The 18,105-nt window shown below is 45.5% G+C and overlaps 1 protein-coding gene across 2 annotated transcripts in view; it reads left to right on the top strand.

The window, feature by feature from the left end:
• Positions 1-18,105, top strand: part of LIFR (LIF receptor subunit alpha) — a 624,070-nt gene that overhangs the window by 157,672 nt on the left and 448,293 nt on the right. The window lies entirely within an intron of this gene.

The following is an 18,105-nucleotide window of genomic DNA, read 5'->3' as shown; positions in this document are numbered from 1 at the left end:
CTTTTACTTACCGCAAGATACTTACTCGGAATTTTACCGCTCGAGGCAGCGCTGGTCACCATCCTACGTTAGACATTTTCGGCAAGGCGCCGCACCTGCAAAGAAGATAGAGAACTATTGGTTAATTACATTTGGAACAATATTACTTGCTAGACAGTGCTTGGTACAAACTGACTCTGACCTAAGCGCTACCTTCATCCATCGAGGCAAACTCACTCCTTGGATCACGCTGCAAGGGAAAAGGTATGATAGGAGCATGAGTGAATTAACAGACATTTGAACTCTAAAAGAACTATACATTCGGTTTACACACTACTTACCTCGGAGTCATTGTTGTCTGGAACTCTGCCAAATACCTTCGGATCAGTAAAGTAACTGAGCTTCTACACACCCCTGCACTCCACACAGGATGGAGAGTTCATCCTTCCAAACAATAAGGTGAGACTTTATGAAGGGGAATAGTGGAAGTTTTCAGGGAAAATAGTGTTAGTGCAACCTCTCTACCATGGGTGGCTAATCCCCTTTACTGCTTTTAGGAAAATATTCCTGCGGGCCAGGCAGACGAAACTGAGTGAGCAAGTGCAGTCGATCGCCAATTCGGTACGAGTCACACTGGTGGAGACCGCAGCAGTCCAGCTTCATTCGACACCCCTGTGGAATCCAGGTGAGCGTAACAGTGAGGGAGACTGGAACCTTTCCAGGTCTGAGAATGAGATTCTAAAGAAGGTGGTGGAGTGGACAGGGGTGGGTACAACCAGTAAAGAAAGAATATGCAAAACAAAGATTCTGAAGGCCAAAAAAAACTACTGCAATGCTGAAATTGAACTTGTGGGAAACAACACAAAATAAATACGTTTTGAACTGTATAAAAATTGGGAAAAGCCTACCACCCTTACTCATGTCATTAACCCAAATGAGGATGACTGTGATAAGGTCCAAAAAGCCTTTCCTGATAAAGTCTAACTGACCTGTGATAACATTCAAAATTCTCAAGGTATCATAAAGGCACCGTCAGAACAAGGGACGAAAACTAATACCAAATATACACACATTTCGCCTACTTTTGGCTTTCAGATCGCGACCTTTGACAATACTATTAAAATGCTAAACAACATCAAGCCTACTTCCTGTATAGGGGGACTTCCCCTGACAAGGAACACATATATAAAAATATTAGCATCTTTGCCCCTTTCTTTGCTGGATTTATAAATGCCTCTTTTATGCACAGACATGTTCCTATGTCTATTAAGGAGGTAGCGGTCACTCCTAATGCTAAGAAACCTGGACTTGGTACCAAAGATCCTACAAATCTATGTCAATAACCAACACCCCATTCTTACTAATGATATTGGATAAGGCAGCATCTATCCAATTACAGGCACACTTTGAATCTGCCGCCATCTTGCATCACAAAAAATCAGGATTCTGGAAAAATCATGGGACCGAAGTGCTTTGCTTGGTACGCAAATGCTAGGTAAAATAAATGAGGGGAAAACAGGCCTACTTATTTTATTAGATCTTTCAGCAGCGTTTGATCTCTTGGATCAGGCCAAATGTTCAAGCCACAACATAAAATGGATACACTCCTTTTTGAGCAAAAGAACTTCCATGATATGCTGGGGCACTGCTTGCTCAGACACTATCGCTAGCAAATATGGAGTGCCACAGTATTTCGTTGATTCTTTTTAATATCTGCATAAAACCTCTATGCAAAAAACTGGACAGCATGGGCCTCCATTCCACTAATTATGCTGATGATTTTCAGCTTATTATGGAGATTAGTGGTGAGCATGATAAAGACTCTAAAACCCTCAATCACATCTACTCGGTCATCCTGGAATGGATAATCAAAAACTTGATGTGTTTGAACAGCTCGAAGACAGAGCTGATGATCTTCGGGACCAGCCAAGCCAGAAATAAGCTGGATTAAGCATATGTAAATTTCACAGTAGACACCAGCTCCATCAAAGTGGTTGAGGAAGTGAAAACGCTGGGTACAGTATTTGAGGCATCCCTCAAAGCGGACGCTCATATTAACTACGTAACTTAGAATGCTCTTTACCATCTCAAAGTATTGAGACCAATAAATCCACTAGTGTCACGTAAGAACTGTGAAACTTTGGTTCAGGCCATTATCATGGCCCGGCTGGACTATTGTAACACCTTACTGTGTGGCGCCAGCAAGAGGAACATCCAAAAGCTACAGACTATCAAAAATAATGCCATCAGAATAATCTTTAACATCACAAGGAGAGAGCATTTCTCACAATATAGAAAGGAGCTTCACTGGCTACCGGTAGAGAAACGGATTCAGTTTAAGACAATGGCGCTGGCTCATAAATTCTTCCATGATGAAGCAGAAGACTACCTAAAACAAACACTGACAAAATATTCTTCAAACAGGACATTACGCTCAAGTGCTGCACACCTTCTCATTGTACCACAAATGAAACGAGCCAGAGGAAACGTTAGATCTTTCCTTATTAATGCAGACAGCAGCTGGAACAAGCTAATCACATCTATGCGATCCGAGGAATGTTACTGTACGTTCCGTAGAAATCTTGAAATAGCTCTGTTTGAGTAATCTCATTCATTATCACTAGCTGTAAATGATTATGTTGAGCGCCCTGATACCTGCGGGCTATGGCGTGGTGAAAATAAAAAATAAATTTAAAAAACGACGTTTGAACCATATTTTGAAGTAAAGGATGAGTTTTCATTGTTGGGGGGGGGACTCAGGAGAGAGATCAAATTGCTTCCCCCAATGGTATCAGAAAAGTGGGTGGGATTGCCCATCAGGGACATTTGGGGGTAAATGGCACCTAGAGAATGTTGCACCAAAGTTACTGGTGCCCAATGACGGAAAGTTGTATGGAAAGTAAGGTGAGGAATTGGAGTGAGTGTTTGGCCATTGACAAAACTAAAGTAGTTCTGGAGAGGCCACTTCTCCCCATCCGAATTCCAGCCCAGCCATGGCAGAAGGTGGCGACTAAAGTAATCGGTCCCATTCAGGGTCTAGGAAATGGTCTCAAGTTCATTTTTGTCATGGTGGATTACCATTCCAAATGGATAGAGTGCAAGGGGTGGGAGATGCCACTACAGTGGGGCTAGTTAAATTCTTTGAGGAGGTATTTTTTCGTGAGGGTTTTCCCACTGAGCTCGTCACCAACTATGGTGTTCAATTTTGTTCTGAAGTTATGAAAAGTTGTTTTGTGTGTAATATTCCACTGTTCATGTGCGCGCATCGCTATATCATGCCAGGGCCAACGGGCTGGTGGAGCATGTGAACAGAATTCTTAAAGGTGGGGTTCCGTTGGCAATGAAGCCCGGGTTGCCATGGAATATGGTTTTGAGGCAGATGGTGTGGTGTCACTGTACTACATCTCATTCAGTGACCCTTCATTTCTCTGAAGGGTCGCCAACCCAGCACCAAGATGTGTCTGGGGTGGATGAGTTTGTCATGTATGGTGATTGTTGAGTGAGGGAACATTGCAGAGAGCCAGGAGCATTAGAAGAGGCTGTTTCATGAGACACATAGTGTCAGGTCCCAAGAGTGGGCTGTTGGTGATTTAGTGGTGATTTAGACCCCCAGATTTGGCCTCAAATGTTTGGAAAGTAGGGGTCTGGCTCCCAAGAGGATTTCAGTCATGAGGGACAGTGTGATTGTGCTGGAAGAAGAAGTGAGGTCAAAAGGAAGGCTAATTGTGTTCAGGAATGTCTCGGGCGTGGTTGATAGTAGTGCCGACTATGGTGTGGTGGGTAGTAGAGCCAGGGTTGGTAGTAGTGCCTCTGGGAGAGGATCGGGTCTTGGTCAAAGGGCCAGGGCAAGTGAGAGGGTGAGGTGAGTACCCACTCGGTTCATAGATTTTGTGTGAGTAGTTCTGTAATGTCTTGCCATCTGCTATCCAAATTATTTGAGCAATTCCATAAATGTATTGCATTTTGCTATTTTATTTTTTGTTCTTCCTTTTTTATCTGACCATTCCTACTGGCCAGCTGTTCTAGTATTTGTGGGTTGTTTTTCCTCTCACCTCTCCAACCCTGCACTGCTCTCCTGTTCCCGCCCCTCTTTCCTTCTATTGTCTGCTCTATGAGGGGGGGACATAAGCTTGATTCCAGAACTCTGCTGCAGAGCTCTATAACTACAGGATTTGAAAGGGAGAACCGATTGCTTACCCTCTGTACGTGTGCCCGCTGCGCTCCGCACATGCGCATTATAAAAGTCTTACCTGTTCCTCTCCACGGCGCATCTTTTCAAATAGCCACTGCATTACCCATGTGTCTCCAAGAGTAGCCATCTGGGATGGAGACATCCACCAAATGAGAGTGAACGTACCTGGAAACAAGACTTTCTTATACACATGAGATCCAAGTTATTGGAAGAGGGAAAGCAGGCAATTTTAGAGGCGTGCACCTGAGCACCTTTTCAGCAAAGCTTCTATTATTGTTTTATACTTTCAACTGAATGAGAATTGTACAGATGACATACCAATGCAATGCTTCGTTTTGGGTTAGAAACAAAGGACAAAGTCAGTAAGCCAATCTCTAACTTAGTACGGGTGTTTAATAGTCAAAAAGACTACGTCATGATTTATTGGGACCATGATTCACTTTTGCAGCATTGAGTGATTTAATTCTTAAGTCTGTATAATTAAGACAAATGAACAAGAGGGGTTGTGGAGTTCTCACACAGCTACCAAGCAGCTTAGCCATTAATCGGCTCCATCTTATCCGTCTTTGCGAGTCGATGTCACATAGGCATGTTTGCATGGCACCAGTTGGCCTGGGGGGGAGGAGGACAAAATAAACTCCTTGTTGCTGTTGATGTCAAGCTACCAGGCTCTCCAAGGATAGATGCAGGACCTAAATAGCTGACACCTCCCAGCAATGGCATGCTTTCCTTATGTCACCTGTGACCTTTCCAGGGTGCATGTAAGTGTTGGGTGCTGAGGGTTCCCTCTTGATAGTGTGTGATTATCCATACATGTCTTTGAGTAGCTGGATCTCTCCGAGGTATTCTATCTTTACGCGTGTCTTAAATCCTTTGGAACTTTGATCTAATCTTCATTCTCAGAGGATCATTTTCCACAGTACTGACCCTTGAGAGATGAGGGATCTTGTGTCTATAAAAAAAAATCGGGCTTATGTTTGGAGTTTTTTTATGTGAGGGGGTTCTGTGCTTTGTGTCCAGGTCTTTAACCCAGGCACTTTTTTGGGTGTGGGAGTTATCAGTGCAGTTTTTTCCACTAATGCCAAAATATGGACCAATCAGTACCCCATTGAAGATGTCCTATGTGGCATGGGAAGCACCATTTAGAATCTGCAGCTGCTGGTTCATGGGGTTCACTAGCCCAGAGGACCTGCAAACTGAAATTGGGCACATCCTTGTTGGCGACAAAAATACGGTGTGCTCTTCATCGCGAGAAATCTTGCAAAGTCAATGTTCTTTTTAACCCTTTGTGCCTATCCCACACTTTGAAATACTTTCACAATGCTCAACTTGACTGTTTAATTCATAGTGCATTTACCCCGAGCATCATTCAAAATATGATGCATCAACATGGGGTAGATGTTCCCTGGGGAATCACGTTCCAATATTAATAATGGACACATTCTATGGTTTTATCTCATTTTGTAATCTCTGAACAAACCCTATGTACCAAACACTGATTCATAACCTCACAATAAGAAAGTGCAACTTTGGTGGCTATGATTGTACTCCATATTAGTTTTAACGTATGGCACGATGTGCCTAATCAATTGAATAAAAGGAGCACACCTTTTATGTCTGCATTCCTGTTTCCTCTCTTTTTGCGATGGGGCTTTTTGCTTGTTAGCTGGTTAGCGAGACAGGACGCTGGTATAATGATGGGCACAATTCATGAGATCTCTCTAGCACTGCTCAGTGCCAACCTTGTTTCATGTAGAGTGAGAAGCTAGGCAGGGCGAGGAGGGGTCTTCCCTGTTGCTAGAGCTCTACAATGTATTTCACTGCTGCAAGGAAAGCTGGCCCGGAGAGCACCCACTAAAAGCCCAAGCTGCTCCCTTGGGTGGTATCACATCACAGCATGTAAAGGCAGCTTCCATTAGCAATACTAAAGAACCCATTAGCTGCTAGCAGCCTTTCCCTTTGTGTTAATGTGTAGCAACTACCCACACGCTCATGAGGAGATTACAGTCTTCCTTAATTACCAAACCCTACGCTGTACTCGGATATCCAGGTAAAATGGCTCAGTGCGTGAAGTGATCCGAACCGTGGCATGGTAGAGGGTGGAGCTCCCTGGGGGACACCATGATCCGTACCTGGAGAATCCCATAGCCCTCCGTGGCCGACCATAGAGAAGCCACGTATAGGCAGAGTTTGTTCATGAGTGGCTGGTCGGACTTTGACCCTTCCGTAATCATTACTGTGGGTTCAGTACCTGGGGGTAATAGTGACATCGAGGGCCTTGTTATCAAACGTTTGCAGTGGTTAGGGTAATCGGGTTTCAATGCGAAAAAACATATAAGAAAAGCTAGCACCCTTCACCTCTTCTTAACCACCCCAAGTCCCCCGCTCCTCCTGGGATGGATCCCACAGTATTTCTAGCACTGCTCCTGCATATAAATTGTGCGCTTTTGTCAGTGGCAATAATCATGTTAATTACCAAGCGTAGCTGTTGCTCCGATTGCTATTCCAGGCCTTACTATTCACTTGTTTACCAACCGGTCTCTGTGGCGCTATCTGTTAATGCATGTGGCTGGTACCTGAAAGGTGGTGGGTTCGTGCCCATCCTGCAACAGCAACATTCTAGAAGTATTATCAGTGCTGGTACTAGGTCTCTCAGCACCCTGTGAGATTAGTGGGTGTGCCCCCAGTGCAGCAGGGACCTAACTGTCAACAAACAAAAAGAATAGGGGACCGATATTCCCACTGTCCTGCCCCTTTCACGTCCCACCCACAGACCCCATACTCCTCATAATTCCCCAATTCATACCTGTACCTGGGTCCTTCCTTACTTCCACTCCACTACAAGATGCTATGAGTTGTGAAAGTCCAATCAAGGTTGCAGGAAATAAAATGCATTTAGACGACCACCATTACCCACACAGCATGCGGCTTTGCACAGCCTCCCTTTTCCGTTCACCCACCCACAGCCAAGTTGTTGAATAATTCTGAGAGGACAGAGGCATTCCCTCTGGTGGGAAAGTCTGCAAAGTGGGAGAGTGCTCTTGACGCAGAGTTCTCATGGATCAGGAATGGTCTGCGGCTTGGCTGGGAGAACATGGATGTCGAGGTCCAAGTGACGTGAGATGTGTGACGCACCAAACAGTGAGTAGAACAAGATTCAATGTCAAGAAATGGAGCCTGTGGCCGCCCAGGCATCAAGCCCCTCAACAGTAAAGAACGTGGAACCCTGGCCAGGGTTCCATTACAACACACCTCGTGCAGGACATCATACCATTGACTATAGCCACACACAACCCTCCCATTACCTGCAAAGACCGCTGTGATTAGCAATCCAAGGGCAGATCCCTGCCGAGCTTGGCTTTTTGTCACCTTGTTGGGGTGAACCCAACTTTAAAGTAACGTTCTAGATGCAGTGCAGCTCTAGAACGTTACTTTGAAGTTCGGTGCTTCTGCAGGGCCGGCTTAAGGGGCGATACGGTGCGCCACGACGCGCTGTTCATTTTGTGCGCCCCTGTGCGGGCTCACCGCTTGATCGTGCCTTAAGTGGGCCCTGATTATGATGTTTAATTAGATTAGTGAATAACTGGCGCCTCATTACAGAAACTTTGACCTGGTGCAAGTGGGATTTTGCACTGCATGACTTCTAGGGGAAAAGAATGCTAAGGCAACATATGCTTCCTTTAAATGTACCTTTGCACCGGAGCAATGGTTGCCCCGAGTGCTATTACCATTAACTATTATACTTAATAAAGAATGCATTGTGAATCTCCATGCTTCTGTATGACTCGTGACCAGCAGGCCTAGGCAAGCCTTTTGTCTCGGGATGATAGCTCAGGGGCAACGTGCTCGCCTTGTAAGCAAGGCGACACGGAGCAACACAGGTTCGAACCCCGGGTCTGCGCTTATACATAACCTATCTTATGATATTATAAGAACAAACAAGTTGCTAAATAGGGTTCCTGTGTTGATGGAATGATGTACAGTTGTCACAGTGGCGTGTCAGAAACGCAGATTGAGACAGCATTGAGCGCCTGAATGAATCGCACCTGAGCGCAGCATCCTCTGTTGCACCAGGCAATATTTAAGGTGATCGAAACATACTGGAACAAAATCTTCGCATTGCGATATACACAATTCAATTAGTGCATTGCTGTGAGGTTCCTTATTTAAAGGGGGAAAAAATCAATATCCCTGGAGAAGAGCAGATTTACAGGAATGTAATTGGCGTGTCTGGTAAAGCGGGAGTCGGGGGAGGATTGAGCGGCCTGCTTCTCGCAAGCGAGCACGCATATTTCCCGCTGGGTGCCCATTGTGTACGATTTCCTGTGCCAGACATGATTGCTTGGAGGTCTACTCCATGACCTTTCATGTTCTGCGTGTTTCCCAAATCTGTCATAACTGCATGGGTGCGGCTGATACATGGGAGCGCTCCGGGAACAAAATCCAGCAGGAAAGCACCACAAATGTGCTGTGATTGTGTTTGCAATGTAAGCCTAGCTCTCCGCTTTCCAAAAGGTGCGCGCGTCGCCCTGAACACTGCAGTTCCTCAAGAAGCCCCACAATGTATATACATTTGGAGGTCTGGGTTTCTTGTGCTGTGTGAGCTAGCAAACTGCTTGCAGGGAGAAATAGCATTGTGAAGGGACTGACAAGTTTTTCCAGGAGCTTGTGGAGCGCGCCAGTGACTGTGTTTTGGGAATTCGATAGGAAGAGCGTTCCAAAGAGTGATGAAGTGGCATTGTGTGCTGTCTCCTGAAGTACCAAGTAACCAGCAAGGCTCTGCCAGGAACAAAGCAGTCTGGCTAGAATGGAGCAGAGTTTGACTTGAACAAATGGAGGAGGTGTGGGGAAGTGGTGGTTGGGCCAGACACACAGCCCTGCATCGCGCTCTGCATAGACTCGCTTTGCCCTCTGCCTCAACAGTTAGGAAAGTGAGGAACAGGGTTCAGTTCAGCTCTCTGTGGGTTGCCTATTTGGTAATCCAGAGCTTGTTGACCCAATCCCACAGTGGTGTCAATCAAATCATTGTTTAAAGCGTGGACCTAGCTGGAGAGTAGCAGAGCACTGTACAAGGACTTGGTAGGCAGCGTTTGGCCTGGCATCTTTGAACAGTAGGGCAGTACAGCGAGTTGCGTACTGTGCATCATTGGGATTAGTCCATGGTCGGGTGCTGTTGAAAAAGCCACGTTTTGAGACATTTGAGAAAATGAGGAATTGTGGGGGCATTCTGAGTCGATATAGGTATTGTGTTACAGAGGGTTGGTGCATGACAAGAGAAGGATTGGTTGTGGGTTCTCTTTTCAGACGAGTTGTGATTTGAGACTTTCGGTCGATTTGATGATACATGCAGCCTTGAACTGTATCCTGGCCTGACGAGGAATGGAGTTAGCATCGCATAGGATAGAGGTGATTCGGTCCTATTTCTGCGTGCCGTAACAATAAACGCTGCAGTGCAGTGGACGGCTTCTAGGGGAGCCAAATGAGCGGCTGGGAGCCTTGTGAGGATGGCATTTCCCCCATCAATGTGCGAGACCACAAGGGTATACAATATGTCCGGACGTCCTGCGGTGGGATGAAGGGTTTGATTTTGCAAAGGGTGGAGATTTGGAGGCAGTCTGTTTAGGCCTTCTTGGCTATGTGTTTCTGGAAGGACAGGCTTCTGTCAATGGATTTTGCTGAATCCAAGAGAGTTGCTGAATAAATCCTTCGAGGCACACATCATTGAACCATTGATGGACAAGTTGTTTAGTGTGGGATGGGTGATGATGACAAATTCATTCTTGTATGGGTTAAGTTTCAGGTAGGCAAACAATATCCAGGACTGGATGATTGCTAGGTAATTGTGGTGACGAATGATGTCCTGTAGGCTTTTTATTCTCCTTTAAAACCGAGTATCCTCCATGTAATGGTTGATGTCTATATCTGGGGTCTTTGAGGAGTGTAACCGGAGGCTCTGTGTGAAGATTAAAAAGGATCAGTGAAAGAATGGAGCTTATGGGGACTCCGCAGGAGACTGGCAGTCAGTAGTAACACAGCAGGTTCACGTGAACGGCCTGGTGTCTGCCTGAGTGGTAGGAGGTAAATCAATTCAGGACAGAGACAAAGAAACCCATTCTGTTGGCAAGGGGTGAGAAGGGGATATAATGGTTGACTGTGTCAAATGCAGCTTGCTGCTGAAGGAGGACAAGGAGGCATGAGACGCCCATATCCATGATTTGGAGGGCATCATCCACCGCCAGGCTGGTAGCTGTCTCAATGCTACACTTCGGACGGAACTCTGACTAACGATTGTTTAGGAGGTGTAGTTGATTGATTCTGGTGAGTAGTTTTGTAGCGATTACTTATTCCAAGTTTTTGCCAATAAACAGATTTTGCCAATTAACAGGTTCGTAATGGGCTGGTAGCTTGCCAAGTTGACTGATTCTAGGGTCTTGTGGGTGTCTTGGGAACTACGCTTCTGTGAGGGAGAAATTGATGGTGCTGAGTAGTGCATTGAGCGCTGGGCCCATCAATTGTTTAATGATGAGGCCCGGATGCTATCATCAGGGTAGGAAATAGTTTTGAGAGAGGCTATTGTTTTTAGGAGTTCTGGGTGAGAGAGGAGATGGTTCCGTCCATCTGGACAGTGTGTGTTCAATGATGGATCAAATTTAGTATCTTTTTTTCAATAAAATGGTAGTTGATTCCGTTGCATTTTTCCGAAGTTGCTTGCAGCTCAGGGTGGGATGAGGGTTTGGTACAATGCTTTACTACTTGCTACTGCTGTGTTCCAGTTAGAGGCTGCCACAATGGTGGTGGAGTAGTAAGCATCTTTGACCTGTAATCCGAATCCTACGGTTGGGGCAGAAAGATTTGAGGATGGTTATCTCTGAGGTTATGGTTTTTGCACCACCAATTCTCTAAGGACTCCGAGCATTTGTTTGAGGTGAGCTCCGGGGTGTACCAAGGGGGGAATGGTCCACAGGATTCATAGCCGAGTTGTTGAATAATTCCAAGAGGACCGCAGCATCCCTTGTGGTGGGAAAGTCTGCAAAGGTTGCTTCTAGCTTATTGACCAGGAAGGTTTTGAATGAGTGGTGCTGAGTGAGGGGGTCTTTAGTCCGATTTATGTGGGCCGTGGTCGATTGGGTGATTGACAATGGATGGTTGTGTGGTCAAACCAGTCGAGTGGGATAGGGTCTGTGCAAGTGAAGAGGGGAGATGAAGTAAAGACTAAGTCTACGGTATTGCCTTTGTTATGCGTGGGGAAGAGCACAATTTGCTTAAGGTCCATGGATCCAGTAAGTGCAGAAAGCGTACTTCGAGTGTGGTTTTCACGTTGCGATTCGGGGACCTTAGTCTCAGAGGATGACATTATTAGCTCGTGCTATATTGGCAGAGGAGTGTAGGTTGGAGATGTCAGCAGTGAAAGAGTCACTAATCTGTAGATGAGGTGAAAGGTGATGGATTCCTTCTGAGATAAAGGGAACCTGCAGGCAAGTGATTTGAACAAACTTGCTCTGGGAGAGGGGATGATGGAGCACGGCCAATCGCTCCCGCGGATGTTTGCCACTCTGCCTCCTGTCCTTATTCGACGGTCGACCTGTTGGATGCTGTAGTGCGGGTGGAGGAGAACATAGAGAACATGGGGAGGACACTGTAAACCATGTTTCAAAGGTGTAGAGGGCATGAAGGTTGTTGTATGAAATGAGATTGGTGATTTCTGCAGAGAGTTGTCCCCGCATTTTGAGGTGGAGAGGCATTAAACAGAATGACCTGTTGAGAAAGGGTTAAGAGTTGGGAGAAAGAACAAGAGAAAGGTGGACGTCTTAGGCTTAATGTTGCATTGCGGTGTTGGGATGAGCCTAGTTCTGTGAACTCTTGCCGAATCAACCCACATCCCCCACTTGTATCAACTGCCTAGGTAGGGCTGATCGACTGCACTGATAAGAGGGATGCAGAATTAAGGAGGGTTGTAACAAGAGTGGCCTGCACTGGGTGCTGTCTTCCCCAAAACATACATCATTACACTGTAAACCTGTATTTTGGGTAATTCAGAATGGTCTTAGGTGGTTTGTTTGCATCCATTCCTCATATTATAAATACATCTCTCTGGCTCAGTTTCTAAATAAATCCCTGCCTGTAAATAAATCAGTGACTGAATCATCCTCATGATGTGAATACATCACCCTTGGGAAAGTTGAAGCAGTCATAGCTCCTCCCTGCTAGCTGCTTTGCGTAAAATCAAACCGTATGTTGGGGACATAAAAATGATCACAGATTTTTATATTCGACAATCATGTCAGTGTTGGTGATTCAAGCATGACAACCGTTTGATCATATAATGCACACGTGGCTTGTTGGTCATTTCATTTGTCACAGAACTCACCCTGGCAGTAAATTGTCTCTAAACCACAGACAATATATATTCACTTGGACATTCTGAGCCAGAGGCATCACTAGGAGGGAATGGGGGCCTGGGGGGGGGGGGGTATAGCCCCGAGGCCTTAGGTTGTAACCCTGCATAGAAGCTCAGGGGCTACAACCAAAAGGCCAGACCGAGTCACGACATTACAGGGGTCTTGTGGGATCCAATCTAGGTAAGCTGGAGAAGGAATGTGGGGGTTGCCATTGCCGTCCTGGCGCTCGGGGGCCTCCTAACAGATGCACTTGCACATAAGGAACAAAGTTTGAAAGTTTCATGTGAATAACAGCCTGGAATGGGCGGTGTTTGTTCGAGCAGAGAGGGGCCGACAGTCACTATAACTGTACTGTGCCAGACAAAGAATCGAGCAGTCCCACACCACTCCCAGATGAGCTTCTGCGAGTGCAGGCAGCATGGCTTTACACCAAAGACCCCCCCTCCCCCCAACCCCCGTTTCACTAGACGCAACAGTCACCTTTGCGTGGCAAAGGGATTTTTAAAATTATATTGTGACGAGGGATGTCATTTGGGGTCACAAGGGGTTGCAACTGTGACCCCTCAGGTCTCCCTTGCTACCCCTATGGTCTCCCTTGCCACCCCTAAAAAAACCTTTTTTTAAAACTTTTTTTTCTTTCTTTTTTTAATTCAAGCTCCTGGGGCTCTTTGCTTCTGGAGTGGCTGGCGTTCTGGTTCAGGCCTCTAAAAAAAAAAACGGGGGTTACACAAGTTTAAAACTTTCTGCAGTGACCATAAATAAGAAAGAATAGGAATAACAAATAATTTGTCTTTCTGGAATTCTATACAATAACTGCTAAACCCATTAAAGGCTTATTTGAGGCACACTTCAGGGGGTGAGTCACTGATTTAGTCTGTTCTTAAACACCTCAACTCACACTTACTTTCTTCTGAAATCGATAAATGAGTACCAACACAATATGGGTGATATTGTGTGTATATTTGTTCTTTATGAAGCGCTCCAGCGTAAATGCTATATGATAATACATAATTATCATTTGGCCTTGGACGTCTGCTTGCATTTACAGTAATTTGGTAATATGGGCCTGTACACACTGATATTAACGATACATATGGTGATCCATTCTTGTATGAAATGTATATCACATTATAGTGCTATCGTAAACCATATTTTTCGTGGTGTACTTAGGAACAGTGCTAATTGATGCAACTTCCTGTTTTGCCAAGGGGTGAAAGGTCATGTTCCATTGTTGTCTGTGATATCAGTTTGGGGTTTGTAAATTGACATCACTTCCTGTGATATCATCAGAGGTCAAGGGTCGTGTGATGTCACTTGCACTACCCCTGGCCTTTTGGTGAAATGACGTCCCTGTTTGTGACTAGGTTTTGGGGAAATGCAATTAGGCTCGTGCTCCCCAGCGCTCTGCGCCTCGATCGCGTGGATGTTGTGGGTAGGCAGCGGGCTCTCCTACGAGCGCTGCCCCGCCTGCATTGCCACCCTCGTCGCCATTGTTAAGGTTAGGCACGGCATGAACAGCGGTGGCACAGCAATTAAAAGGCGGACACAGAGCTCTGCATAAACACGTCCCGCCCCCCTGCGTCACTTCCCTTTCCTCCCTAGTTTCTCCCGCCCCCCATTGTCATGGAAACGTCAACGTGACAGGACATGAATTAAAGTTGAAGAACGAGTGCACACAAAGCTTGATATATCTGCTTGCATGTAGTGTGGCATGCCGAAGTGTTCTAAGCAGGATGCCGCCGATATGATAGTTCAGTTAGTCTGCCTACATGTGAAATCAGGACACGCATTCATTATCTGGACAAAACTCTTTCCTTTTCTTTTTTTTTTTCTTTTTTTTCTTATTTTTTTTTTAACATATGTGGAAAATTCTTTAAGCCAGTGCATTGTAATATATTTCGTATGCTGGGCAGGATTCCCACGGCAATATCGTGCTCACATTACAACACATTTACCTTTATGCCGCGTGCAGTTTTTAGAATGTTCCAAATGCATTGTAGCGCTTCTTGGAGGCGTTGCTGTGGAATCGGTGCCATTGGCGCGGCCCGGGTGTATTTCCTCAGGAGTTAAAAGCAATTCTGCCCTCTAATATTTGATGATACGTATCCGTCTCGCAGCGGTCCTCATTCGGGGTGCACCTAGGCTACTATTCGGATGGGGGAGAAAGGGCTAACCTTTCAAATGTTGGGAAAGGTACTAACTTCAGAGACTGTGGGGGAGGGGCAAGCTTTCTTGTGTGAGGGCATCTAACTTCTTTACACATTCTAATGAGACTATGCTTGTGAAGCTTCAATGTTACAAGCAGTTAACACTCCTTCATTTCTGAAAGGTCACACATAAGAACTGCTGTGAGAATGAGCTTCCTCATGTCTCCATTACCCCTATAATCACTCGCCTGGCATGCAAGCGCTAACCCCACATCACGATTTCAATTGCCTAAAAATGTATGGATATGCATACACGTGCTAACAGTGAAATCCTTTGTTAGTAATTGCAGGGCCTTTGTTGACAGCAAAGCCCATGCACTGTGTAACGTCTGTGTTCCGTTCTTTCCGGCCACACTCTGTAGGTCTGCCAGGTTGAATCAACATAGCCCAAACTTTCGGGTGGGGCGGGGTGGGCGAGGGTTGAGCCCAATCTGCTCAATGGTTTTCGACCCTGGCCTTATTTATTGCATAGTAGCATCAGCTGCACAGGGTCAGGTTGATAACCGGACAAATACACTCCCTTCGTTTCCATTTACAGATGTTAGTATTTCGACCCTTCTTTTGGTACCTTTTATTCAAGTAACTGGCCCTCATTAGGACCCTGGCGGTAAGGGGTTTGCGCCAGCGTTAGCTGCGCCGACCCCTTACCGCCAACTACGAGTTCCCATAGCGCCATGGTCATTTTTCCGCCAGCTTTTTGCGGGCGTAAAAATCCATGGCGCTATGGGACCTTGGTGTTAATTACGCCACCGTAATTTACGGTGGCGTAATTAACTCCTTCCCCACTCCCATTGAGCCCTATGGGGCCGAAATGGGAATGGGGAAGGGTAAATGGGTCAATGGGGACTTACCGCCCCGCCGACCTCGGAATGGGGCGGTAAGTCCGCCATCCGCCATGGCGTAAAGGGACTTTGCGCCATGGCGGAAAAGTCCGCCGACGGCGGAAAAAATCCGCCAGGGTCCTAATGAGGGCCACTGACAATACTATGCTGAGATGGTGGCTGCATGAGCTTGAGAAGTCCCAGAGACTTTGTCATCAGATGTGGTCACACAATAAAGAGCTGGACATATTGTTTACATAGAAAAAGAAGAATTGGCAAATAAAACCATTTTAGCTTTTGTGTAAGCATGGGATAGGCATTTGACAGGCACTCCATAACGGTATTGTCTGACCATAAGATGGCAAGAATTCTAAAATGGTGTGATTACCTGGGCATATGACAATTGGGCCTGGCAAATGCTTAGCTAATACACATACACAGGCCAAATCTGTTAGATTAGTCACTGCTTGTTTTTAACTAGACTTCGGTGCAAGGAACAAATATAAACGAAGTGGCTGAAAGCACATTTCAGTAAGACATTGTGTATTTACCAGTAGGCATTATCAAGCCATTATCTTTCATCAGGCTGCTTAGAAAGAACACTGGCAGACCAAAAGTCTAATGTTGCTGCTTGATAGAGCAAGTTCAAAGTGATCCCAGAAGGGCAGGTAGTAGGTGGGAATGGCCAGAGGCATGTTCATGGCCACGGGAATTCAATGTGTGGAGAAGGGGGGCCATAGGGGGAATGCAAAGCGTTTCCCCCAGGGTGATTTTTGGTGCTGCACAGGCCAGCAAAATGGCCTGCGCGTAGAGCTCCTCCCGGCGGGTATTTAAGGGGTCAGGGAAGTTTCGGGAAGCAGGCGATGGTTGGGATGTGAGATTGTCCTGCCGCCCACCCCCTTTTTTGGGATATGTCAGATATCTGGTTTTATTTTTTGGGGGGGGGGGCTTTAATTTGGTTTCTGTGGGTTATTTTCTCTTTTCAATTTTTCACGGGGTTTTTAGTCTCTGTTTTATTGTTTTTGGTAGTTTTCTGTGACAGGTTGGGGCAATAGTTGGGGAAGTTGTGATGTGAAATATCAGTTGCTGATGTGGCAGGTCAGACTGGCTGCAGGTCCTAGGAAAGAGGAGTTTGGTGTAGAGGGGAGTTTTTTATGGCTCTGGGAAGTTGTTTGGTTGCCGGGGGTGTGGCCCCTTTAGATGTGGGTAGAGGGAAGCACAATGGGGGATTAGCACGGGAAAGGATGGGGGTTGTGCTGTTTGCACAAACGGGCTACCCCGGGGAAACAGGTATTGAACCTGGAGTGGCATGGCCCTGGGGAGAAAACGGGACGCCTTGAGAAGTGGTAAGGAGACGGTAGGGACCAAGGGATGGTTAGGGAGGAAGTGGAATTATTTAATTATTTAATTGTTGGGGAAAATGAAGTGTTGAATTATTAATTGGTTGTTTAAAATAGTTTGTTAGTCTGTAAGGCCATGGAGCCAGGTAAGCGGTTATTTGTAAGCTTTGGCCTATCACATTAAAGCAACCTTTTCCACTATAATCGAGTCTGGGTTTTTGTGCAGTGAGCCAAAATTGACCAAACAGCTGTACACTGTATTTCCCACCTCTCATGTTCTCTCCCTCCAAGCTATACTCCAATGCAGTACCTTTGGCTTATAGGTGGTGTTAAACACCACTTAAGTGCCAAAATTAAAAATGGGGCAATATGGAAATTGACCTATAAATGTGCTATTGGTGTTCTAAAAAATGTCTTAACCAATTGTGCCTTCAGCCACTTGATTTATATTTGTTCCTTGCACTAAAGTCCTGTTAAAGACAAGAGGTAACAAAGCCAACAGATTTGGTGTGTGTATGCATATGCCAAGCACTGCTGTCATATTTCCAGGTACTTATGCAATTTGTCCGCTGTTGCCATTTTCTGGCAAGCAGTACCATTATGGCAGTGCCTGGCAACTTCCTATCCCATGCCTACATAAAAGCACTAACTGATTTGCTAATGCTTGTTTACATTCATCTGACCTTGCATCTGTTAGGGTCCGTACATTATCAGTACCTTTGTAAGATTGTATCATCTAAGGAGATCATCCATATTAACCGTTCTTCATAGCGTCAAGGTACATGGGAGTGGTGATGGAATGTGTTGAACTCTGAACCTCTGTGCACGGATTCGGGTTTGAGTTGTGGGGAATTCTTAAGCTAATGACTTGTATGCTGGGTTTAATTACCTAGATGAAGGTGTGTAAATGAGTTTGGTTAGGGTGGAGATTGGTACTGCCATCCAGTATCTGTGTACAGTTCACAGTTCTTGCAAAGAATCATATTTGTTTTCTATTATGTATCTTTGAATGTCAATTTATTAACAATTGGCTAATCTATGTTGGAATTGGAAATGCTTTTGATTTGTTAGTTATATTGGATATGTGTATCCCGACTGCTTCCCGCAGCTTAACGGTATAATATTCAGTAGCCCTTTAGATCACTAAGAAATGTATGTACTTTTCTG

The sequence above is a fragment of the Ambystoma mexicanum genome, chromosome 6p, assembly GCF_040938575.1.
Source record: "Ambystoma mexicanum isolate Mex_15411 chromosome 6p, UKY_AmexF1_1, whole genome shotgun sequence".
In the NCBI taxonomy this organism is placed as follows: domain Eukaryota; kingdom Metazoa; phylum Chordata; class Amphibia; order Caudata; family Ambystomatidae; genus Ambystoma; species Ambystoma mexicanum.
This window is presented reverse-complemented; position numbering and strand designations above follow the sequence as displayed.